Here is a 26,711-nt window from a genome sequence, read left to right on the forward strand (position 1 = left end):
CAAAAGCCAAACCATCAGAAGTATCACTTCTTAGCATTTTCTTTTATTTAGACCTGTGAATTCCAGCAAGAGGTTGGCCTTTATTTGGCAGCACCAAAATTGGGGGTGGGTGGGATAAGGATAAAGGCATGGAGCTGAATACAGAGACACTAATAAAATGAGTGGAGAGACTCCATTGTATTTTCCAACCCTCAGTTCCCCAAATCCTGTCTTGATAACAATTCCCAGAAGTCTCTGGACAACAGCCCAATACTAGACATATAGCAAATGACTTCACAGTCTTTCAATTAACTGTCAGGTACCCATCCAATCACCTGATTAGTGAAGCCCCTGGGTAGACAAAGCTTTGGATGGATGATCTCTTCACGCTTCTTTGGCTCTACCTCCCCCACCATACCCAGACTGCCTCCCTCTATCATTCATCCCCACCTCATGGGTGTCTCTTCATCCATTTGGGCTCAATACTCCAGGCAAGGCTACCTCTTTGTGTGGATGTCCTTCTTTTCTTTTCAGGCTCTGACACCAGCTCTGACTCTCATCCTGTGCTCTGGGCCCCCATGGCCCCTTATCCCCTAGTGCAGATGCCCACCTTGTTTTCTCCTACCTAATGGCTCGAGGATTGCATTGTTGAGTACAGGAATGGAAGAGAAACAAGAATAGTATACCACCTTTAGTGACTTTGTTGAACAAGCTAATCTCATGACAAAACCAAATGCAACTTTTGTCTCCTGCTAACTCATTAAAATTTATTCAGTAGGGGAATAGTTGCATCTTCATTTAGATGAAAACTGAAAGAGAGTATCCCATTAATTTTCTCTTCAACTCATCTATTGAGATTATCTTCACAAACTGAATGTTTGTGTCTTCCCTCCCGGCCACAAATAGATATGTTGAAATACAATCCCTATTGTTGCCGTATTTGGAGAGTGCAACACCCTCATGAATGGGACCAGTGCCTTTATAAGGAGAGGTCAGAGAGCCAGCTCACTCTTCTTCTGTCCCGTGAGGACACAACAAGAAGTTGGCAGTCTGCAAACTGGACAAGAGCTGTCACCAGAATTCAAACAAGGTGGCACCCTGATCTCTCCCCAGCCTTCAGAAACTGTGAGTAATAAATTTCTGTTGTTTATTAGCCACCAAGTCTATAGTAATATGTTATAGCAGCCCAAGCTGACTAGCATACTTGTGATTCTCTCAATTCTTAATGGCACAAAAAGTATGTTTACTACAATGTCCAGTTCTATGTAGTAATGTAGGAATCAAGTTTCAATTTGATTTACTGTGAGATCTTCCTCTGTCTTATGACTACAGGGAATAATGACTCAGAGCTGGCCTCTTGGGGATCTCTGTCTTGTGTATCTTCACCCTTTCCAAATCCCTGCCCACTCAACTCCGGATCTCTCTAGAGTCTGGGTATAGTGGAGAGGAGAGTAAAGAGCAAGAGACACAACTCTGAGAACTTTTTACATTAACTTTACTCTCCCTGACCCAGTAGGTGTTGAAATTGGCCCTGTGGGGATTCCTTAGAGTGGTGGGAAGTTAATGGATTAAGAAGAATGGAAAAAAGTTTTATATATCACTGGAGAGAGCCAATGGCAGAATATCATAGAATATCTGGGAAATATTGAGGGCCAATTGATATTCCCTACCATAATTTTTTTTATAAAACTCTACAAAATTGTTCAAAAGAATTCAAGCTGTTGTTATTGTCCATTACTGCTAACTGACCCCATTTATGCCTCTGCCACTAGTAAATCTAACCAAAGGATCCACAGCACATATGAACAAAAAAGGAGTCCCTTTCCCCAAATCACTGTGAGTTATGATTTTTTTTATTATACTGAAATGCACTTTTATCCTTTACACTTAAAAATTAGTAGGTAACGTGATATTTTAAAAATTTATAATTCTTGATCTACTTAGTTATATTAAGCTTTTAGCAGACAATATCATATGAATATTGAAGCCACATAAAAGTTTAACATTCTTAACCCTTAAGTTAAGGAGAAAATTGAACTATAGAGCTAAAAGTTACATGAAATCTCAATTATTCAAATAAACTTCAAAAACCTATCCTTGGATTTCAAGCCCAATCTTGGGCTACAAGTCCAAAAATAGAAAGCAAAGACCTTGGACATAAAAATACAATTAGACCTGTAACTTGTTCCTCTTGGTAGGGATGACTAGGCTGTTTCATGCATCCCCATGGCTAGCACCAACCACTTTAAAATGTGCTATATAGTAATTTTCAAGAAAGTGACTTAAAACATTTAATGTTTTATTTATTTTTGAGAGAGAGAGAGAGACAGTGTGAACAGGGGAGGGGCAGAGAGTGAGGGGGATACAGAATCTGAAGCAGGCTCCAGGCTCTGAGCTCGAACCCACAAACTGTGAGATCATGACCTGAGCCGAAGTTCGTTGCTTAACTGACTGAGCCACCCAGGCACCCTGAAAGTTATATTATATATATAGTTATATATAGTTATTGTTATTTTGTTCTGTAAATCCACAAGAAACCTATGAGCAGAACATTTGCTATCATTTTGAAAGCTTTACATCATTCGACTCATGAAAGACATGCATATAATATATACACAGCAAAAGGTTCATATTCAGAATGAGAAAATAACCACCTCTAAATCAGAAATAAAAAGGAAAACGAAAAAAATTGGACAAAAGACTTTGGTAGGCATTTCACAAAATAATGTATTTAAATAGCAGGTAAGTATTAAAAAGGCACCAAGCCTTTGCTAAATTCAAAATATGACTGTATTTAGGTTCTACTACACACCCACTAACATGTATAAAGAAAATATGTAGCAACTAGAGGTCTATCTATTGCTAGTGAGACTGTAAATTGGTAAAAGCAGTTTGGAAAACAGTTCATTCCAAATATATATACGTATGTATGTATATATATGTGTGTGTGTATGTATATATATATATATATGTGTGTGTGTGTGTGTGTGTGTCTGTATATATGTATGTGTGTGTGTGTATATATATATACCAGTTTAATACCATATTACTAGACCCACTTTTAAGTGTATACTCAAGATAAATAAGAGCAGTGGCTAGCAAAACACCTATGCAAGAATCTTCATGAGATTTTAATCACAGAAGCCAAAACCTGCACCTTGTTCAAATTCCTATCACCAGTTGAATGGGTAAATATAAAAATGCATATTCATACAATGAAATACGATTTAGCAACAAAAATGACGAAATGTTTGCTACCTGCAACAATATCAACAATATGAATGAATTTCATTGATACTGTGATGAGCAAAATGAGTCAAACAAAAGAGTACATATTATATGATTTCATTTATATTGAATTCAAGAACAGGCAAAACTGTTTAAATTATGTTGCTTTAAGTCAAGAAAAATATTTATTTCTGGGTGTGGGTGTGGGAAATGTTCTAAATCTTGCTCTGAGTGATGGCTACAAAGATGTATACATTTGTGCACTATATTAAAACTCAAAAATGTAATGTTTACATTGTATTTCTTAAGACTTCATTTTTTTCCAAAGAAGTTTTAGGTTCATAGCAAACTCAAAAGGAAGGTAGAGAGATTTCCCAAATATCCTTGCCCTCATGCATATATAGTTTTTCCATTATCAATCTTCCCCCTCACAGTTGAGTAATACATTTAGTAACTACACTGACACATCATAATCACCCAAAGTCTACAGTTTACATTAGAGTTTACTCCTGGTTGTACATTCTATGGGTTTGGAGAAATATATAATGACATATGTCCATCATTAAAGCACCACACATAGTATATTCACTGTCTTAAAAATCCTCTGTACTTAACCTAGTCAGTCCTCCCCTTCCATCCATCACCTTATAACCACAAATCCTTTTTGTGGTCTCCATTCTTTTGCCTTTTTGAGAATGTCATATAGTTGGAATCACATGTATGTAGCATTCCTTCACCTAGTAATATGCATTTAAATTTTCTAAAAGGATACTTTGTTTTCATGGCTTGATAGCCCATTTCTTTTTAGCGGAGAATAACATTCCATTGTCTGGATGTACCATATTTTATTTGTCCATTCACCTACTGAAAGACATCTTTGTTGCTTCTAAGTTTTGGCAATTATGAATAAAGCTCCTATAAATTCAAATGCAAAGCTTTCTGTGGACATAAGTCTTTACAAGTAGTATGATTGCTGGATCATATGGTAAGAGACTGTGTAGTTTTATAAGAAACCTCTATACTGTCTTCTAATATGGCTGTACCATTTAGCATTCGCACCAGCAAGGAATGAGAGTTCCTGGTGCTCCACATCCTCATCAGTATTTGGTGTTATTGGGTCTGGATTTTGATTTTGGCCATTTTGATGGGTATGTAGTGGTATCTCATTGTTGTTTTAATTTACTGATGACATGGTCAGGAGGGTTTTTGTTTCTTGTTTTTCTGTTTGTTTGTTTTGTTTTAGGTTTTAGGTTTAATCTGAGTTCCAGTTAGTAGCTAGAACAAACAATCCTATAATACATGTGGAACCACAAAAGACGGTAAACAGCCCATGTTACCCTGAGAAAGAAAAACAAAGCTGGAGGCATCACAATTCCGGATTTCAAGTTATATTACAAAGCTATAGTAATCAAAACAGTATAGTACTATCACAAAAAATGGACACATAGATCAATGAAACAGAATAGAAAACCAAGAAATGAACCCACAATTATATAGTCATTTAATCTTTGACAAAGGAGGATAGGAATATGCAATAGGAAAAGCAGTCTCTTGAACAATGCTGTTGGGGAAACGACACTATATGCAAAAGAATAAAACAGAACCATTTTCTTGAACCATGCTTAAAAATAAATTCAAAATGGATTAAAGACCTAAATGTGAGACCTGAAACCATAAAATCCTAGAGGAGAACATAGCCAAAATCTCTTTGACATCACATTAACATTGTCTCCTGAGGCAAGGGAAACAAACAAACAAACAAAAAACCTATTGGGATTTCATCAAAATAAAAATCTGGTGGCACCTGAATGGCTCAGCTGGTTAAGCATCAAACTCTTGATTGTGGCTCAGGTCATGATCTACTGTTCTCATTTTCCAGGCCTGTGTGGGGCTCTGCTGACAACACAGGGTGTCTGTTGGGATTCTCTGTCTCCCTCTTTCTCAGCCTCTCCCCCACTCATTCTCTCTCTCTCTCTCTCTCTCTCTCTCTCTATCTCTCTCTCTTATCTCTCTCTCAAAAATAAACATTTAAAAATGTTTTCTAAAATAAAAATAAAATAAATTTAAAAAATAAAAATCTTCTGCACAGTGAAGGAAATAACATTCAACAAAACTAAAAGGAGTATCTTTCAATATGGCTATTTGCCACCTGTATATCTTCTTTGGTGATGTATCCCTTAAGGTCCTTGCTCATTAAATAAAAACCATTATTTACTTATTTTGATTGAGAGAGTGTGAGCAGGGGAGGGGCAGGGAGAGAAGGAATCCCAAACAGGCTCCACACCACCAGCATGGAGCCCAATGTGGGGCTCAATCTCACGAATGGTGACATCATGGAATCAGACTCTTAGACAGAGCCACCTAGGTGCCCTAGTTTTTGTCCATTTTTAAATTGTGTTGTTATTTTTCTTATTATTGAATTTTAATTTTTTTGCATATTTTGAATAATACTCCTTTACTGACATGTATTTTGCAAAAAAAATTAATATTTTTTTAAAAAGATCTTTGAAAATTTCTATACTGTGTGTCAAGATTCATGCATGAAAAGGCTTAAATGGCCACATCACACGTGTCTCAGACTCTTCTTCCAATGATATTTTAGCACAATGATATTCAAGGCATTAAATTAAAATTATTTATATCTATGTTAATCCCTGATAAAAACAGTTGGCTCTGAAGTCATTTAACATTGTAGCAAAGCTGTGCCCTCCTCAGTAAGTACAGCATTACCTTCTGAAAACCAGCATAGATCTTCACACTGGTAAGTAGTGAATTCTAAATGTCTGACCACGGGTACCTATTGACTTGGGTATCCAAGCGCTTACTGTAAATTGGGCATTAGCAGATCCATCTGCCTTATCATGGAAAATGCCCAGAGGCACTTCCTGTGCTTGTCCCTGAAAAATCTGATGAGGCCCTGAGTAACACAAGGAACTTGTCCATATTTTTAGCATGATAACAGCTATCCTACAGCTGACCCTCTTTAGCCCCTCACCCAGAGTTCCCTAAGTAGTGTCAACAGATAAGAGAAATATTTTAACTCTTGTTTACAGACAATGCTGCACAGTATGCAACCACCAACCAAGAGAGGATCTTTTTAGCATTTTTGTCTGAACACAAATGCCCTGAAGAAAATAGAAGAGAAATCCTGCCTGTGGTCATAACTAAGCAGTATGTGTCATTTTAATGGAAGCCAAAATAGCCTGAGGTAAGGACTGATCCTTATTAATGGACAATGGCTAAACTACTAGTCATTTAATGGAGACAGAATAGGGGCTTAGGAGAGTGTGACTAAAAAATTTGGGGGAAAGAATGCACAAAGGATGAGTTTAGAACACTAAATATGAACCCAGAGAATAAGAAAATTCATACCCCTTTGTGAGTGGTCTTAAAAGATCCTTCTCTTAGAGGGTGTTTCCTCTAATCAAGAATACAAGATGGTCTTTCATACATATATCAGACATTCTTCTTTAATATTTATACCTCTGTTCCATCAATGGACTCATAATACATTGGCAAGTTGGCAAATATACTTTGAGTCTGGCTTTTAGTTTTCAAAAGGTATGTATTACAGAATATGTTGCAGATTATAGCAAAATTAATTGAGATTTTTTCAAACTGCAAAATATTTTTTAAGCTCCCAAATTTCTATGTGAAGAAAGCTGCTTAGCGGCCAAAATAGGCCATTTCTTATGGAAAAGTTAGGACAATACATGTTGAAATCAAGAGTCTAGATGGTGAAGTCAAGAGCCATGGAGAACCAAAGCATCCCCAGCGGGTAGTAGAAAACACTGGACCAAGGAACCATTTCCACAGAACAGAACTGAGCACTAATCGAGGAACATTTCTTTTCCTTGGATCAGGGCAGCAATGTTTGCCCAGTGGAATGTCAGAATTGCAACAGATCAGTGACTCTCATGTGGCTCTTTGACAATGACAGTATCTTTTCTGGTTATGCTATCCCCATCTCACCACAGCATATTGGGGGTGGGGGGTGGGGAAGGAGAAGTTAACTTGTCTTTTTAGTTAAGAGATCTCCAAAATATAGAGAGATCTGTCAGCACATAATATGGGTTATGCAATGCAATTCTGGGCTTTGTACTCGATGTCATAACTAAATGAGTCTTTTGGGAATCCTTGAGTACAACAGAAGCGCATTTCAGATGTGGGAGGAATGTAAAAGACCACGGCAGGAGGGCAGATAGTAATAGATTGCAGAAAATGGCCATAAATTATTCCCTTCCCTAAATCCATACCTCTTTGCAATTTGCAGTGTCATTTTTCAGCTACTTCCATTAAAAGATGGAAACTACTTCTTCATCCTGTAAACTGGACTGGACTTTTTATCTCTTTGGCAAGTAAATCAAATGTAGGGGAAACAACATTGCATCAGTTCTGAAGCTAGGCCTCAAGACACTTTGCACACTTTTGTTTACACTTTTGGAACTCCACTGAGTTACCATGAGAACAGCCCTAGCTGAACGTGTTGCATGAGTGACACATTATCCACAAACCCCTATTTTAGTTGTAGCTAACTTCTGGCCAGCTAACTTCTAGCAGAGCTACTTAATTTGATAAGGCAACTGCAGATGCATCAGTGATCCCAGCTATGACCCGCACTGCCCAGTGGACTCCAGCCTATGTAACTGGTGACCATGATAAGTGGTTATTGTGAGATGCCACAAAGTTACCCTCTTAGGGTTTCTGGACCCAATTCCAATGTTAGGAAGTTGCCCCAACACACAACACCATGCAATTCTCAGACACCGCCTGAGAATTCAATTCTGACACTATCTATCCAGAAGTAGCATCAGATTCCACAAGTTTAGCATTTAGTCCTACAGATTGCTCTCCACTCCCCAACTTCAGACACCAGTCACAAGGTTCAGTCTTTTACCTGTGTTTCTGACCAAATGGCTACAGATTAGAAGTTCCAACAACCTCCTCCTTGGTTTCAATTAATTTGTGAGATTAGCTCACAGAACTCAAGGAAACACTTATGAATATCAGTTAACTAAAGGATATGATAAAGGTTATGAATCAATAGCCAGATGGAGAGATACATAGAGCGACATCCTAAACAAAGGAGCTTCTGTTCTTTTAGAGCTCAGGGCCTGGCAGAAACATTCTGGTTCTCTAAGGATGGAAGATCACCAAAAAGCGACCAAAATGCTGTCTTCTTGTTTTTTTTATGGAGGCTCCTTTACATGGTCATGATTGCTAAGTCATTAGCCATTGGTTGATTTAACCTCCAGCCCTTCTTCCACCCCTGATATCAAGGGAGGGACCACAAGTTCCAACTCTCTAATCACAGGGCTGATTTCCTAGGTAACCATCCCTGCCCTTGGATGGGCTTCAGAGGTCACCTTCATTAATAGCAAAACACCCATTTCATCTTTATGACTTTGAAGCAATTTCAGGAACTGTGGGTGAAGATCAAATATATCTGAATAATTTGAATGACCAAATATATATTTCTATAATTACTATATCACAGTTACTAAAATAAAACAGGGGTGCCTGGGTGGCTCAGTCAGTTGAGCAACTGACTTTGGCTCAGGTCATGATCTCACAGTCCCACGGGTTCAAGCCCGCACCGGGCTCTGTGCTGACAGCTCAGAGCCTGGAGCCTGTTTCAGATTCTGTGTCTCCCTCTCTCTCTGCCCCTTCCCGACTCTCTCTCTCTCAAAATAAAAGACATTAAAAAATTTTTTTTAATAAATAAATAAAACAATAGCATGTGTGCACACACACACACAACTAATAGTATTCTTGGACAACTCAAGAGAATCAATGATAAGTGTAATACAAATAATAAAATAATTCAGCATGGTGGCAGAATATAAAATAAACAGACAAAAATCAATATACTTCATATGTATGAAAACAAAAATTTAAAGATTATAAGTGAGGAGAAAATATTTTTTATCTTATATTAGTTATAAATGGCTAACATACTTAGGTAAATTTAATAAGAAATGTGAAAACTGCTGGGCAAAACTTTTAAAAATTCAAATAATAACCTGCATGAATGTAAAAGACCACTATTGTTTTTGGAAAGGATGCCTCACTGAAGATGTTGGTTCCTCCTAAGTAATGCATCCATTTAACTCCATTTCAATAAAAATGTCTGAGTCTAGGCAAGTTACTTCTGAAGTTTATATGAAAAATAAGTTTACCTGGAAAAATAAACTTTCAATTATATCTAAAAACCCAAAGAAACAACAGCAATGCAAGGAGACTATAAGCTAACTAATGTAACATAAAACCTCTGTAATTAAAAGAACATAGTAGTAGTGCATATATATACACACATATATATGCACACACATACTGATGGGCAAATGGAATAGTCTAGAAATTCAAAGTGCAAATCAATGTTTATGTAGCATTTTAATACACAATAAAGGAAGCATCTCATACATAAGTTAAGAATATAGTGGTTCTTAAAATATGTAAAGTTTGGACAGTTAGCCAACTGGACAAAAGTAGGAATGAATCCACATCTGATATCTATTCCTACAGTAAGTTCCACATGTATCTGAGATATAAATGCAAAGCATAATTCTATTTATATGACATATTTAAAATAGTCAAATTCATAGACAAGTGGAAGAATGGTTGCCAGGGACTAAAAGAAGAGGTAAATGGAAAGTTACTAATCAAAGATGGCATAATGTTCCAGTTAAGCAAAATGAATAAGCTCTAGACATGTGTGCTATAGAGTAATTTTAACCTAAAGTTCAAAATACTGTATTGTACATTTAAAATTGTGTTGAAAGAGTAGATCTCTGGTTCTATTTTTAGCAGAGTAAAATAGGTATTTTTTAAATGTGAAGCAAAAAAAAAATAGTAATTTATAACCTGGATAAGAAAGGCATTTTAATTAATTAATTAATTATTTTTAATAGTTTATTGTCAAATTGGTTTCCATACAGCACCCAGTGCTCTTCCCCATAAGTGCCCTCCTCCATCACCACCACCTCTTTTCCCCCCTCCCCCTTCAACCCTCAGTTCGTTGTCAGTGTTCAATAGTCTCTCAAGTTTTGCATCCCTCTCTCTCCCCAACTCTCTTTCCTTCTTCCCCTCCCCCTGGTCCTCCATTAGGTTTCTCCTGTTCTCCTGTGAGACCTATGAGTGCAAACATATGGTATCTGTCCTTCTCTGCCTGACTTATTTCGCTTAGCATGACACCCTCGAGGTCCATCCACTTTCCTACAAATGGCCAGATTTCATTCAAGAAAGGCATTTTAATTTTAATATATTGTTAAAATCCAGAAGCCATAAAAGAACAGATGGCTAATTGAAACACTTAAGATAGTCTTTTTCATAGGGAAAAGAAGGCATAAGCAAAGTCAAAAGAAAACAGAGAAAAATATTTTCAGCCAATATAACATAAAAAGTAGATGGAAGGGCTAATTTGCTTAATATACGATGAGATTTTTTAAAAAGAAAAAAATAAGAAAACCAAGCCCCAAGCCAAAAATTCTGCTCATAAAAGTCAATCCTCATGAAGATACAGTTCACAAATTAAGATTTACTGTCATTAACATGTAGAAACATATTTAACTTTGCTCATAATAAAATATACAAATTACAATTAGACTCAGATACCATTTCTCTTGAAATTTTCAAAAAATTTTATCCTTTCTTACTCCTAAAAGCTCATCCGAAGTATATACCCCACAGTATGAAATCACATATGCGCAAGGTTATTTGCAATGATATTACATGTACAAGCAAATACTGGGAAAATATTAATGCTCATCCACAGGAGCTTAGGTATAAGTGCTATGGTAGGTATCATACGATAAAGAAATAGCCATTGTGAAAATAACTGGAAAGATCCACATGATCTGATATGGAGTGATTTTCAGGATAGTGTTAAATTAATAAAAATACTTAAATGTAAGAGAAAGCCCAATTATATTTCTATTTTTGGTTCATTGAGACATCCCCTGTATCTTTAAATAAATTTCCATATTAAGCTTAAATCATTTCACATGAGCTTTGATACTTGCAATCAAAAGAATGTCAATTAACATACTAAGAAAAATCTCAGTGTATAGAGTAATACACACTTTCACATGTTTCATTCTTCAAGGTAAGGTGAAATCAAAAATAGAACTTTAAGAAATCGCCTACTCAATCTGATAACAGCTCCAACACCCTCAAGGGCACTCAGTGTTGAAGGAAGCAATTTTCTTTTTTTAATCTAATTTTCTCTTATTTTCCTTATCACTTCCCTTGTGCACTCTATGTCCACCTTGCCAAGTGCCAACATTTACATGAATGTCTGAGTTTCAAGTGATGGGAGCAAGGTAAATAAAACATTATGCTCTCCAGCAAGCCTGTCTGCATATTAATGAGGTAAGAAATAGCTAGGATTTACTAAGAAACAAACATAATTATTTTCTAAAATATAAGACTTCCTGAAGTTACATTGGGAAAAAAATGTGTCTTGTGATTATTTTTTAAAAAATGAATCCAATTTTGCTGATGGAAATTTGAATGTTTTTGAAGAATGATAATGCTACAAAAATAAAAAAAAATAGTAGCCAAAAAGAAAAAAAGGAATGATAATGCTACCTATCTCAAAATCTTTATGGCAGTGATGGTTTACATTGGCATGGTGTCTACCACTTCACAGCGGAAAACAAGGGTCAGATGGGAGAGGTGATCAGAGGAACCTGGCCCGATAGTGTCTAATGAGACATTAATGAGGCAGTTCAAATTTTTATGTTAAAAACATTTTGGGTTATTTCACATCCTACGTTGACAGAAAGAAAACAACTACAGAGTTGTCAATGGAAATAACTCCTTTTATGTGACTACATTCAGTCAAGGGCACACTCAAGAACACTTTTAGTAAATTCCCTACATTTTCCCACTTGACAAGCCTAGTCTGTTTCTCTACTACAGTAGTTGCATTTTTCAAAACTCATCAGAGGAAATTTTGAATTCATGAATTTTTGAAAGAAATTTACCTTCCACATATACCTAAGAATCTGATTTTGAGTAAATTTTATGTCCTCTTGCAGTTTTAAATCTTTTAGAAAATGTCTAGGGAATACTGCTCAGGAACACTTTACTTCTTTTACAGCATTCACACTTCTGTTTATATAAACTATACAAAGAAACTTCCTTAGGAAATTATTTAGCAGGATTTTGGGCTATTTCCCATTTTGGGGCAATAGTAGAAAAAAGATTTCCTAAAGAATGCAACACAAAGGACTTTCAGAAGAAAATGAACACCTCTGGCATATTTTGCAAATGTGATTTATTGGCCAGCATAAATATCATTCTAGAATTCACACCCATTTGGTGTTCTATGAAAGTTTAAAAGCCAAGAAAAAGAAAAAAGAAAAATTCTTATTGTGGACAAAATAATGAATGAGAAAAGAATGAAGTTTTAGGTATGAAAACTGTTGTCTTTCTACAGTTTCATTATTTATTTATTTATTATTTTTAATTTTTTTTTAATTTTTGAGAGAGGAGAGAGAGAGAGCAAGAGTTGGGGGGGGGGCAGAAAGAAAAAGAGAGAGAGAGAGAGGGAGACACAGACACTGAAGCAAGTTCCAGGCCGTCAGCACAGAGCCCAATGTGGGGCTCAAACACACTAACCATGAGATTATGAGCTAGGCTGAAGTCAGACACTTAACTGAGTGACTCACCCAGGTACCCCTACATTTTCATAGTTTAATCTCATATATTCTACAGTGTTATATTTTAATGTTCCTTGTTTTTATGACATTTAATTGAATTCAGAGTGTTTGTGTCTAAACATTCTTTATTTTCTCTCTTAAAATATGTTTGTCACATTATTATCCCTAAGCAGCAAACACTGCCTCATGAAAAAATGCCAATTTTCTATATTAACAAAGTGAAAACTCATCAAAATTAGGTTTTAAATATTTAGTTCTTTTAGTACTTAAAGGTTCAAGATAATAAGGGAACATTTGTACTTGACTTTTAAAAAAATTCTTATTTTTCTGACTTCAAAGTAGTATCTGTATTTTATTTAAAAAAATTCTTTAATCTTTATTTATTTTTGAGAGAGAGACAGACAGACAGAGTGCAAGCTGGGGAGGAACAGAGAGAGGGACACACAGAATCGAAGCAGGCTCCAGGCTCTGAGCTGTCAGCACAGAGCCCGATGCGGGGCTCAAACTCACAAACTGCAAGTTCACAACCTGAGCCGAAGTTGGACAGTTAATCAACTAAGCCACCCAGGTGCCCATGTATTTTATTTTTAATGAACAGACTATCCTACATTTATATCATCTCTTAAAAACTGAAAGCAAATGTATTTAACAATTTCTGTAGTGACTGATGTAAGAGGATTCAGATGGGGTTTTCCTAAATTTAAACCTATACTGATGGACAGCTCTGCAGTTGTCCAGGTTTCTTAACATTCCCCTGTATCTAACTTATGATAACAAATCAAATATAATTTCAGTTTGATAAGAAAACTGTGACTACCCTAGAGAAAAAAGTAAACACTTGAATTAGACTGAATCCCATTGCATCCTTGGTTCCTGATGGAACTGAGCAATACAAGGTATTCTCCATCCTCTACACCCCTGGTTTCATTTGTAATGAATACAAGGGGGAAAGGGAGCTACTCTGAGGGTCAGGAGATACTTTTATGGTCTAATCACCAACTGAAATTTTCTCACTCTGCTCAAACCTGTGTTGTTTGTTTGGAAAGTACTTCATAGCTCCAGGCAACACAATCCCAGTTCTTCTGTATAGAATAAACTAGTTTCATAGTGTATTTTAACTTACAAACCAACACAAACGTTGAGCTATATAAATAAATGTCTTGGTTTTCTGTCATTGAAAGAAAAGTGACGTTAGAAGGAACCTAAATAATGTTGATGCCACTCCCTTGGCCTTTCAAAGTAATATCTAGTCACATGGAACTTATTTTAAATCTTTATTAACTGTCTAATTTCTGTGCCAAGGTGTCTGATGATTTCTGAAGAGGACTCTCAGGATTATGCATGGAAGCTGCTAAATTGTTGTTATAATAGAAATTTCACTGAACCTGGGAAAGTTTTAGTGAAGTGGGCACTTTCCGGAAATACTGTAAATACAGAAAAGGGCAAGATCCTCTCCTGATGACTTATTGAGTACAGTGCATGTAAATTAATCGTTGTTGTTGCTTCTGACATGATAAAGTTGTTTGACACAAATGAGGGCACACATAAAATTGATGGGCAATTTCTTTAGAATTATAATTGAGAGGGAATAAGCTGCCAAGATTCCTTTTAAGAAGCAATCTCACAAATGTTCTCTTGGGCTGAAAATCTTGTCAGAAAATGTTAAACTCCGTCTTTGCTACTTTTTAAAACATGCATATCTAGATTACACATTCAACTGAAATCAGCCAAGAAATGTCATATTTCTATCCTTAATTATCCAAAACAGAATCAATTCAAATAGTATGGAAAGAGCCCCAGAATGGGAATTAGGAGTCTTGAGTTGTTAGCTCAGCCTTTATCACTGTATGATCCTTGCCAAAACCCCAAACCTGTCTGGGCTCCACTTTCTTGTCTATGAAAGAGAAGACAGGGTTTAAGTCAATGGTTTTCCACCTCACAGTTGGTTACGAGTTAAATTATGCCCCTCCCCCCAATTAATATATTGAAGTCCTAACCCACATTACCTAGAATGTGATCTTTTTTTGGAAATAAGCCCTTGCAGATGCAATCAGTTGTATTAGGAAAAGACCATTACTGGAGAAAGGTGTGTCCCTTTATCCCATATAATTAGTTTCAATTTGGAATGACACAGAAAAGTGGGACGACTACCTAATCAAGAGCTGAGTAGAGACATGTCAGTAAAATGCCAATTTTACTTTGATAAATGAGGATCATGTTTTATGAAAAGCATGACTTAAGTACTCTTTAACGAAAAAGTGTTTTGGGGATCATATTTATTTTAACTACTAAATGATCACAAGTCATACTATCTAGAGAAGTTTGTTTGTTTGTTTGTTTTTAATGGGAGAAAATATTTTAGCATATTTAGACAAAGACAGAACTCTACTCTGGTAGGCTGAATCATGGCCTCCAAAGACTTCCAGGTTCTAAAACTTGGAACTTGTGAATGTTACCTCGCATGGCAACAGGGACTTTGCAAATATGACTGAAGTTAAGAATACTGCAAAGATTATCATGGATTATCTGGTTGGGCCCTGAATGTAATCATAAGTGTCTATAAAAGAGAGGGTGGCTGGATGGCTCAGTCTGTTAAGTGTCCGACTTCAGCCAAGGTCATGATCTCACAGTTTGTGAGTTTGAGGCCTGCCTCAGGCTCTGTGCTGACAGCTCAGAGCCTGGAGCCTGCTTCAGATTCTGTGTCTCCCTCTCTCTCTGCCCTTCTCCTGCCTGTACTCACTCTCTTTCTTTCTCAAAAATAAATAAAACTAAAGAGAGAGAGAGAGAGAGAGAGAGAGCGAGGGAGAGAGGGAGAGAGAGAGAAAGAGAGAGAGAGAGAAAGAATGGGAATCTGACGGTAGAAGAGGTGTAGGAGATGGGATGAATGGACAGGAGATTGGTATGGTTATGAGCCGAACATACAGGAGTCCTCCAGAAGCTAGAGAACGGAAGGAAATAGATTCTCCCCTTAGCGCCTCCAAAAGGAACCTGCCCTACTGACACCTGGTGGAAATGACTTCAGATTTCTGACCTCCAAAACGGCAAGAGAATAAATTTCTGTTGTTTTAAGCCACTGAAAGTGACAACCACAAGAGGAAAGTAATACATATAGCATTTCTCACACTCCTCTCTGAATTAGTTTTTTCCCCAAACTGTATAACTCCTTCTCAGTCTCGGACAATGTAGGCAACCTTTAAGCAGTTGACTCTGATTCTTTCTAGCCCACTTAAAAATGAATGATTCATTAATAGATAGTGTAGCTTTTCCTCTCTGCTGTACTGTGAAGGTGGCAGTTTTCCGCCTATTTAATCCAACGTAATGAGAGCAGACACATACTGTGCATGTCACGAATTACCAGGAGCACCATGAATAAGAAATATGGGTGTCATTGATATAGCCAATATACAGGGACAAGCTACTGCTACTAAAACTGTCATTTAGGTGAAGTGGTTTTGTGAGGCTTTTCAAATCATACTACTTACATTACTTGTTGTACAAACAGAAGATTTAAAATACTCTGAGCCACTGCAAATATATTTATTGAAATAATAGTATTCATTTTCTTTTTCAACCTAAAAATTCCATGCATTTTAAGAAAGCCTGATGAGTTTGGAATCAATGAGAAATACTGGCTATCCAGCTGTTGACTGTTGTCAGTAAGAGTCAAGTGGTTAAAGGAATAGATTTCCAAAAACTGAAAAGCTATTTTCAGGCTTGGCTCTCTCACTCTTGTTGAAATGGCCACTATAGCAGATAATTACCCTGTGAAAGGACAAATGGAGATCAATTTTCTTTGAGGAATTCAAGGTCAGGCTGTAATATTGGAGGGTTTTTTTTCTTTTTATGGAGGGAGCAGTTTTATTGTTATTTTAATAATATCAATACATTATACTAAGAAAAATGACAAAATTAAAAAAAGAACAGATGAAACAGAAAAAAAACCTATGACAAGAAGAACATTTGGAAAACAGGCAGAGGAAAACAGACACATTACAAACAGGAAAAAACACAACATGATTGCTAACTTCTTGTTGGGAACAAACCAAGGAGAAGTCAATCAAAAAATATTCTTAAAGTGATAAAAAAACAACTATGCCAACACAAACTCAACAAACCTTTTCTAAAGGGTCCATTAATCTTGTGAAAATCTTTCGAAGATAAAATAAAGAAAATGTGTTTCCAGCAGACCTGTACAATAAAAAATGTTAAAAAAAAGTTCAAGTGGAAGCAAAGGATAGCAGATGCAAATTAGTTCTATAAAAGGAACAAAGAGTTCTGTTAAATGCATGAAAAACAAAAGATAATTGTTTATTCAATTTCCTTAAAAGATAATTAACTGTTTAAAGGAAAAATAACAATATAACATGTGTTTTGTAATATACATATAGAGGTAGAGAGTATGATTGTATAAAAGATGGAAGAGAGTTCCGAAAGAATGTTGCTAAAGTTTTCTCACCATATTCTCTAAATAATATCCTCCAAATAGTACATGGAATATTGCAGAATATTATTTAGAGGATACTGGATAATTTATTATTTATTGTAAGCATGAGAGTAATTACTAAATCACTAAAAGTATACCTTAAATTTATACATTGTTATCTGTCAAATATATTTCTATTAAAAATGTCACTAAAATAAAAACAAAGAATAGTACTAATAGTCCAAAAGTGAAGGAAATAGTGAATACTAAAAATAATATTCAGAAGAAGTCAAGAAGAGAAAAAGAACAAGGAATAGATGGACTATACAGAAAATGAATAGCAAGATATTAGACTTCAACTCCTATGTATTGGTAATTACATTAAATAAAAATGGTCCAAATACTGTAAATAAAAATATATATTCACTGCATTTTTAATTTTTAATTGCATTTTTAAAAAAGCAAGACCTATATATACACTATTACATATTACATGTTTTAAATTTAAAAAATACATGTAAGTTAAAATTAAAAGAGTATGCAATAATATATGATACAAACTTTGATCATGAAAAGCTAGAATGGCTTCATAAACATCACTCTAGGCAGATCTCAGAAAAACAAACATTACAAAGCAGAAAGAAACATTTTATATTGTTAAAACCTTTATTATTCATAAATAAATTATATATATGTATGCTCTCAATAATTGTATATCAAAGTACATGAACAAAACTAACAAAACTGAGGAATAAATAAAGCTGCCATTGTTACTGAAAATCACAACACTCTTTTCTCAATAATTTTAAAAATAATTAGACACAAATTTAGTAGGAGATCTAAATATCACTATCAACCAAATTGACCTAGTTAATATTTTTAGACCATAATAGCATTTTGTATAAGATTCTATTACTAAAACTCATTCAAAAACAAATGCAAATCTCAATTGCTTTTTAATATATTAGACAATATATTAAAGATGTTCACAATGAATAAACCTAGGCAGAATGTTAATCCCAAATTCAGATAGCTTTACTAGAACACTCTATCAAACATTTAGGAAAGAGATAAACCAATCCTACAAAAAAAATCTTTCAGAGAAAAGAGGAGGAGAGAACATTCTCTGACTTACTTTATTAGGCCAGCATTATCCTAACACTGAAAACAGACAAAGACAGTATAAGAAAATAAAATTATAAACTAACTTCCTCATGAATATAGATTCAAAATTCTTAGAAAAATAATAGCAAATTGAATCCAGCCAAGTGGAATTTATCCATGCAGTGAAAGGTCAGTTTGACATTAGAAAATCAAATCACTTTAATTTGCCCCATTAACAGAATAAAGGAGAAAAGTCATATTATAATTTCATTTGATGCAGAGAAACCATTTATCAAAATTATAAATCCATTTGTGATAAAGTCTCAGAAAACTAAAAACAAAAGCATCTATCAAGCAAAAATAGCCAACATCTATTTAATGATAAGATAGTAAAACCTTTCCCTCTCTGAGAACACAGCAACTGGATTGGTTATCCATTAAAAAAAAAATCTTTATCTCATGTCAGACCCTGTGTCCCCCCAAAACAAAACCAAATAGAACAAAAACTAAAAACCTCTAAATCATATTCTAAAACACTAAGTTAAAACTATAAAAACTTTCACTGGGAAACATAGGATATAATTTTTGCAAAACCTGATTAGGTGAATATTCTTAAATAGTTTGTAAATCTTAAAAGATAAAAACTTTCAAGTTAACTTTCAAAATTTAAACTTTTCTTTAAAGGCCATCATTAAGGAAATTAAAAGACTAGCATTTACAATACTTATTTCAACCATAAAACTAATATCCATGAATATATATATTTTTTTTCATCTATAGCTCAAAAATAAGAAAGCAAACAACTGAGTTAAAAAAATTTTCGGGGTGCCTTGGGTGGCTCAGTCGGTTAAGTGTCCAACTTCGGCTCAGGTCATGATCTCATGGTTTGTGGGCTTGAGCCCATGTTGAGCTCTGTGCTGACAGCTAGCTCAGAGCCTGAAGCCTGTCTTCAGATTCTGTGTCTCCCTCTCTCTCTGACCCTCCCCTGCTAATGGTGTCTCTCTCTTTCTCTCAAAAATAAATTAAAAAACATTAAAAAATTTAAAAATATTTTTTCAAAAAGGCAACCAACAAATATTTTGAGGGTTATTTTTACAAGGATACAATATTTATGTGTGAATATATTTTTACATGATGCAAGTGTTTTATATATTGATTCTGGGACAGGTCTACAATCCCATGTCTTTGTCTAAATTCATGAAACTTAGAACAAGTAACTTTTACTGTATTTAACAAGTAAATTTTACTGTATTTAACTTGCTCAAAATATTTGAATAGGTACTCCCAAAAATATATACGTAATCCAGTAACAAAAAGATGTTCAACATCATTACAATTAGGAAAATGCAAGTTGAAATAACTACACACCCACTATCATGGCTGAAATTTAAAGGACTAAAAATATCTGGTATTGTCCAAAATGTCATGGAGCAACTGGAATTTTCATTCTCTGATGTTCCAAATATGAAAAGGTACAACACTATAGAAAACAGGTGATTTCACCCAGAATTACATATACACTTACCATATGACACAGTAGTTCAGCTCAGAGGTATTTCGTCAAGAGAAATAAAAACAGACATTTACAGAAACTCATACTTAAATAATATGCCCTTGGGCTAGTGAATGGATAAACAAATTGTGGTCTATCTATACAATGGTATACAAGTCAGCCATTAAAAATAACAATGTATAATTCATATAGGCATATCCACTAAAATATTGTTCTAATAGAAGCCAGAAGCAAGGGAGTCCATAATGTAACATTTCACTTGTATGAAATGGAAAAAATGAACTTGTAGTGATGCAAAGCAAATTGATGATTGCCAGGAAGCCAGTGATGTGGGAGCGGGGTAGGAAGTGGGGCTTGGGGGATAGCAGCAAAAGGGCACAGGAAAACTCTCTGGGTGATAAAAATATTCTATATCCTGATTGTGATGGTAGTTCTAAGGAAGTCACTTGTTTTGTTTGCATCCTTTATATGTTTAGATAAAACATCTACATAAATATACAAAAGAGCAGAAAACCAAAATGATACTGTAACCAATATTACTGAGGTCTGTAAACCCATTTCTATCACAGGAAATGAGAGATAGCTCTTTACACTTAATGACACTGTACATTTACTTCTAAGACCATTAACTTAATTTTTAGTATTTGCATGTTAACTGAGCGACATGTCTTATTGTACTGAGTTCTTCTTTCTCTCTGCCTCTCTGGCAGAGGGAACTACGGATGATGATGTTTAATCAAAGCATCTACGGCAGTGGCCCCACTGAGTAGCTCCCCACCACTAAAACATGACTGAGCTTGCGCCTTCAAACCTTTCAGTAGATGAAATAGCGCAAACAAGTCCTGTCACAGACAAAAAATTCATATTCCCTGGATAAAATGGAATATAGAGAGTTTTTCATGTGTGAATACTATTGTCTTTAAAAAACATCCAGCTGCAAAGACCTCTGAGTTCCCAGGAAATCCTGTTGGATGGCCTTGTTTTGAGCAGTATACACTGAGCTCTTTTAAGCGGTTTTCATTGATAGGTTCTTTCCCCACTTTACCTTATTGAGTGGAAGGCCTATTAAAACTGCTTCCTGACAATTGAACAGCAGTAAGATAAAATGCAAATGGCAATGGGTTAGGGTTTTACTTGTCAAAGCGTATTTGAGAAGGGTTTTTGTAGTATTTCAGCTTGCTGTAGGCATCAGTGCTTGGAAGGCAGTGGGACATATTTGTTCAATGCTGGCTTTGCTTTTAGAAAATATTCTAATATTTTAATAAATACATCATAGATTTAGTGACTGGAGAGCAATACAATAAAGAGCTCATTTTGGGGCATTAGGTTTATGGGTGATTTTACTCAATATCATGAACATACATTTAGGTGTCAAAACTTTTTCGGGGAGTGGGGGGGAGCAACCAAGCCAATATGTATAGTTGCCTTAAAGAACAAAAATTAAGTCAGTCTTGCTTCTAGGAAAATGTAGATATTTTTAAACCCTTCTAAATTCATTCACCTCCTATTCTGTTTGAAAAAAATATATGTACTTTTAAAGATACGCAAACTCTTAGATTAATGCTAGATGCACATCCAAATAAATGCAGAAACTTTGGGGGACTCTTTTTTTTTTTTTTTTTTTTTGCTACATGCAGTGCAGATTCAATGAGATTAGAGGATTTATAAAAATATATTTGTCAAAAAAATTTGTCAAGGAGTGACCTAGCATTTAAAAAAAAAAAAAATTGAAGGGTGCTGGAGTCCAGCTCCAGCAGGTCCAGGGTTCCCTGAAGGATGGACAGTGTTAGCAAGAGAGTGAGAGAGCCTGGAGTTTCTTTCTGCTCACTAGGCAGGCATCTCTGCACTGACCAGAGAGTCAGCTTTATTTAGGAAAAAAATGTATGGGATACAAAATGGAAGTGGCATTTGCCTTAGACAATGACTTCTGATGACAAATTTCCTTGGTATGTAAAAATTTCCCAGAACATAGATTGGTAGAAGATTCATGCATAATCTTTATCAATAGTGATTGATGTAAGTAACTTAGATGCTTATCATATGGGGAAGGAAGGTATCTTCAGCATTCAAATACAAGGCAATGTTTTTAGCATAGCAAAAGCAAAAGTTAGTTCTTTGTGAGCAGGGGTCAACGGCCTGTTTTCTTGAGGGGAAGAAAAACAGGTTTCTCAGGAAATGTAATATTTGTTCCTATAATCACAAAAGAAGAAATTCCTACATTAAGTTCCTTCACAAGGTGCAATCAGCATATTTTTGAACAAGGGGACAAGTCACTCCTGATACCAGTCAACAAGGGGCCTTGGGGGTCGGTGCTCAAGCAAAAATAATTGAGTGGGGGTGGATATTGGGCACCATCTGATGGCAAGAGGCCTTGCAGACTTGCCTTATCTCACAAGAAGTTTTCTCAACTTTAGTGAGTTCAGAAATGGCTTCCAACAGAAGGGTATTTTATACCAGACAGGCACTGCAGATTGGAGGGATGAATGATAAAGATGGAGAGGGGTTGAGAGAACGACAGAAAACTTGCTGTAATTTGTCCAAATTAAAAGGGAGTAGTGGTGGGTCGTAGGAGTTCAGAAAATTGTAAATTTCACAGGATGGTGATGGGGATGTCATTTCCAAGTGAGTAGGTGCTGGGACTTCCTGGTCCAATATGAAGTCCCACAGAGCAGTAAGCCCTTTGCTCTGTTATGTGATGGAGTGGGAGCTTTGGAGTTGGGTTTCCCTGGGGACTGTAGTGTCATCCTTCACAGGCACAATGCTTAGTAACTCAAAGGGAGTCTGTGCCAGACCACAGAACTACTTCCTGCTTGCACAGGCACAGCATCTTTGATATTGAGTCCTGTCCTATAACCCACCTTTATGCACAAGACAAGGCCCATTCCTCTGGCAGGAAAAAGAAGCAAGACAAGAAATTAAGGGGGCATGATATCATCATTCCTATCATAGTATAAAATATTAACCCCAAGAGAGCGCTCTACTTTTGTCACAGTACTGGAATTTCCTCCCAAGTTACCTTATCTCCCAGGTGGAAAAGTAAAGTAAGCCTGATTCATGTCACATTTAGTGTATTTACCCTGACCTAACAAGCCACCTGGAAAGACAGAGTTACGCATTAGCATAAAGTCTAGGAATAACATCACTGTGTATTCTTTCAGTTTTTAGTTTACCTCCCATATCTATTCTCTTGGTGTATAAAATTCAAATCCTTTCCAAGCTGAAGATACCTAAAAGCATCTCCACTGAAAAATTAACGAAGCACAAACCATTGAGGAAAATGTTGACAAATCTTATTCATTAAAACGTGAATCTCTAGTAATAAAAAAAGATTCCATAAAAAAGATTAAATGAAGGGTACCTGGGTGGCTCAGTCAGTTGAATGTCCAACTTCAGCTCAGGTCACGATTTTGCTGTTTGTGAGTTCGAGCCCCATATCGGGCTGTGTTCTGACAGCTCTGTGCTTTGGATTCTGTGTCTCCTTCTCTCTCTGCCTCTCCCCTGTTTATACTCTGTCTCTCTCTGTGTCAAAAATAAATATTAATATTTTTAATTTAAAAAGAAGAAATGTACAAGGAAATTTATTAAGATATTCTTGATGACAGTCAAAAATTAGGGAAAAAAAGTCCTAAAATGTCCACTAATAGAATAAACCATATATTCATAGGTTTGAATATTATTATAGTTAAAATCAACTACATTTACTAATATGGAGAGTTTATAAATCATAAGAATTGAAAAAATCAAGGGTAGTTGTATGGCAATAAATATATGATTTTTTAAAACCTGCCAAGCAACATATATGTGCAGATATACACATACAGTGTAAAAATTACAAACAATAAATTTATTACAGTAGTTATTTAACATTGGTGAAGCACTGCAAGAGATATGAGATTTCAATGATCCTGCATAAATAAATGACGACAATCTAAGACTTTGCTATTGAAAAGAAGTCATTCACCATCACTTGCATTTAGCAAAGACTCGAAGACAGAGGACTGGGGAACATTTACAGTTATAAAGAAAGACCGACAGAGGGAGAAAGCTTCAGGTACACTCTGATTGGAAACTATTGGCATGGGGAAACTGAAGACAGGCTACCTAAGCATCCATGTCATTGGTTAGGGGAGCATATGTGCCTTTTTCCAGTTGGTCCTAAATTGACTAGGAGGGCAAAATTTAGAGAAGCTGTCCATTATTCATCAAATCTTGGCCCGTTGAGGCCACTTGTTATAAGGGTGATTTGGCTTCCTAGACTGGCCACTACACATTGGGGTTTTGCTTTGTGGGCTGCTGAGGGTTGTAGGTCATATTTCTACTTTCATATATGGGCTGACCATGCCTTTTGTCTATTCAGTCTATAAGTTTGCCAAGTTTATTCCTTAAGGAAGACTCACACTATTCAAACACAACATGTCATTCAATGGATACTTCAAGTGACAAGGTGCATGACTTTAGAGTAATAAAGATAAAATCTAAGTTAAGGTATAACCATATGTATTTTGGTATTTTTTTTGGCATTTGTTAAAGGTTATCACTTATCTGCATGTATATATAAGCACAATTTCTAAGTGAAAACTATGCAATGTGTTTCCAAAATTCTGATTCTTAAAACAGACAGCTCAAGATATTTTTGACATTTATAATGCATATTATTATATGACTGAAAGTGAAGTTTTATGAATATATATTTTCATCACTGAGCATTGTAATTGAGGCTAAACAATGCAATTAACATATTATATTTTTCAAACATGTTTTTCTCTTACCTTCAATATTTCAATTTATGGGGCAGAAATTTATGATATTAGATATTATGAATAGCTGTTTGACAAATGATCATTTACTCCTCAGCTCGTACAGTGTAAGTGTTGGTAGATATTTGTAACTTTTGTTAGAAAAGAATTAGAAAATTCTGGTGTAATAAATACTATATTTTAGGGGCCAAAAGTTTCTCTTTGGAAATGGGATGTTTCCTTAAAATAAGTTCTAGTATTATCAAGCTGAAAAACAAGTATGACTTCATATCTGATAAAGCATTAGAGCCCATTTTGATTTCTTTCTGGATTTTATTTTGATACTTCAAACTCTCCTTAGAGAAGAAACAGCAGGGGTTTTTACTGAGGAAATCATTACAGTTTATAGAGGAACTGACGGATTTGAGGATGGCTCATAAGGATTTACTAATGATCTGGCCTTTTCCTTCTTAGAACATATGTTAGATGTTTGAAATGATTAAAAAGCTAACTATCAATGATTGCTATTAGCTTTTGTGGAATTTTTGTTGGTTTCATTTTTAGGGAGACAGTGCCCTAGTCATCCAAATGGTATTAACAGAGATTGAAAATTAGCTCCTTCCCCTCCGACTCAGCTTCAAAATCAGGTCAGGTTGTTCTGTAAATGAACACCCAACTGAAGCTCTTTCTCTTATCCTCTTTGACTAAATCAGAATTCTAGACTTCAAAGCTAAAAATGTAGTCTTTTCAGGAGCAATACAATCAGTGCAGGCAAAAGTAAAACTCACAGATCAGCCTCTTCAAACTTTGAAACTAAGATGAAAAGCCCCATTTTAAATTCCATAGACAGTGAACTGTCATACTAATCACAGAAATGACCCATAGGGATGATTTTCTTTGACATGTGTAAGAGCAGTGGGCTTAATCATGTAGTCTTTAAACTGAGATAAATTAAATGAGATTTGCTTTAATAAAGGGTATAGCTAGTTTCTACAGGTTTATTCAGAAGTTGCAAAACATGTCCATAAGTATGTGTTCTTTCTGGCTTTCTGGATTATAGTTGTCAAATAGAAATCTTCTAAAATCTGTTTTAAAGGAAAATTTACAATGCTGTGCACCATTGTTGAGTACCTGTCTTATAAATCTGGAGATTCACCATAATTCTATTTTGTCCCTCATGTAAATAAAAGGGAGAGAGAGAAAGAGAGAGAGAGGTTTTTAATTATCATGTTGAACCTTTTCTTTTAAATGTCATAAAATATGATGAATAATACTTTAAAAAATACCCAAGTTATCAAGAATCTCAAGTTCATTCTGGAAGACAAACTCATAAAAATCATAGTTAGTAAACTATATACAACAGCGTTGTAAGTTTGTAAGTTCTATCCTGGAATTACCAACTCTCTAGGAGAACTGAGGAGGTACTGCAGAGCCGACAACTTTTAATATGAATTTGGAATTACTGAAAAGAGCACAACAGGCATAGAAAATGAGGGTGGGGGGACTGCCAGGCAGAGGCAAAGAATGGTCCCAAAAGCATGAGAGAAATTTCAGTGTTTTGAAGACGCTCAGCTTGGCTGAAGCACGGAAACTATCATTGAAGGTACAGCCTTCATCACACAACAAACCATCTCACACCGGTTTGTAGGCAATGAGCAGCCAATACACATGACCACATTTTGAGTTTGTTTGTTTGTTTGTATTTAAGATAATTGACAGTGGATGGGGCACCTGGGTGGCTCAGTGGGTTAAGCGGGCGACCTCAGCTTAGGTAAGGATCTCACTGTTCGTGGGTTCAAGCCCCCGCATCATGCTGTGTGCGGACAGCTCAGAGCCTGGGGCCAGCTTTGGATTCTGTGTCTCCCTCTCTCCCTGACCCTCCCCTGCTCACACTATGTCTCTCTCTCTCTGTCTCTCTCTCTCTCACTGTCTCTCTCTCAAAAATAAATACACATTAAAAATTTTAAAAAAAGATAATTGGCAGTGGTGCTATAAGCTATAGTGGAGGATGAGCTATGAGAAGACATCAGTGGCAGGAAGTTGGCAGTGAGGCTGCTTCAGCA

The 26,711-nt window shown here is 35.7% G+C and overlaps 1 long non-coding RNA gene across 2 annotated transcripts in view; it reads left to right on the forward strand.

The window, feature by feature from the left end:
* The window catches only part of LOC115288998, a 145,096-nt gene that overhangs the window by 85,820 nt on the left and 32,565 nt on the right, over positions 1 to 26,711 (forward strand). The window contains exons 5-7 of one of the 2 annotated variants that reach the window (XR_003907318.1): positions 886 to 1,104; positions 6,261 to 6,415; positions 11,483 to 11,577. This is a non-coding gene — a long non-coding RNA (uncharacterized LOC115288998). Of the gene's footprint in view, positions 1 to 885; positions 1,105 to 6,260; positions 6,416 to 7,480; positions 7,537 to 11,482; positions 11,578 to 26,711 lie in introns of those variants that run through there. The other variant, XR_003907319.1, reaches the window with a different exon arrangement.

The sequence above is a fragment of the Suricata suricatta genome, chromosome 4, assembly GCF_006229205.1.
Source record: "Suricata suricatta isolate VVHF042 chromosome 4, meerkat_22Aug2017_6uvM2_HiC, whole genome shotgun sequence".
In the NCBI taxonomy this organism is placed as follows: Eukaryota; Metazoa; Chordata; class Mammalia; order Carnivora; family Herpestidae; genus Suricata; species Suricata suricatta.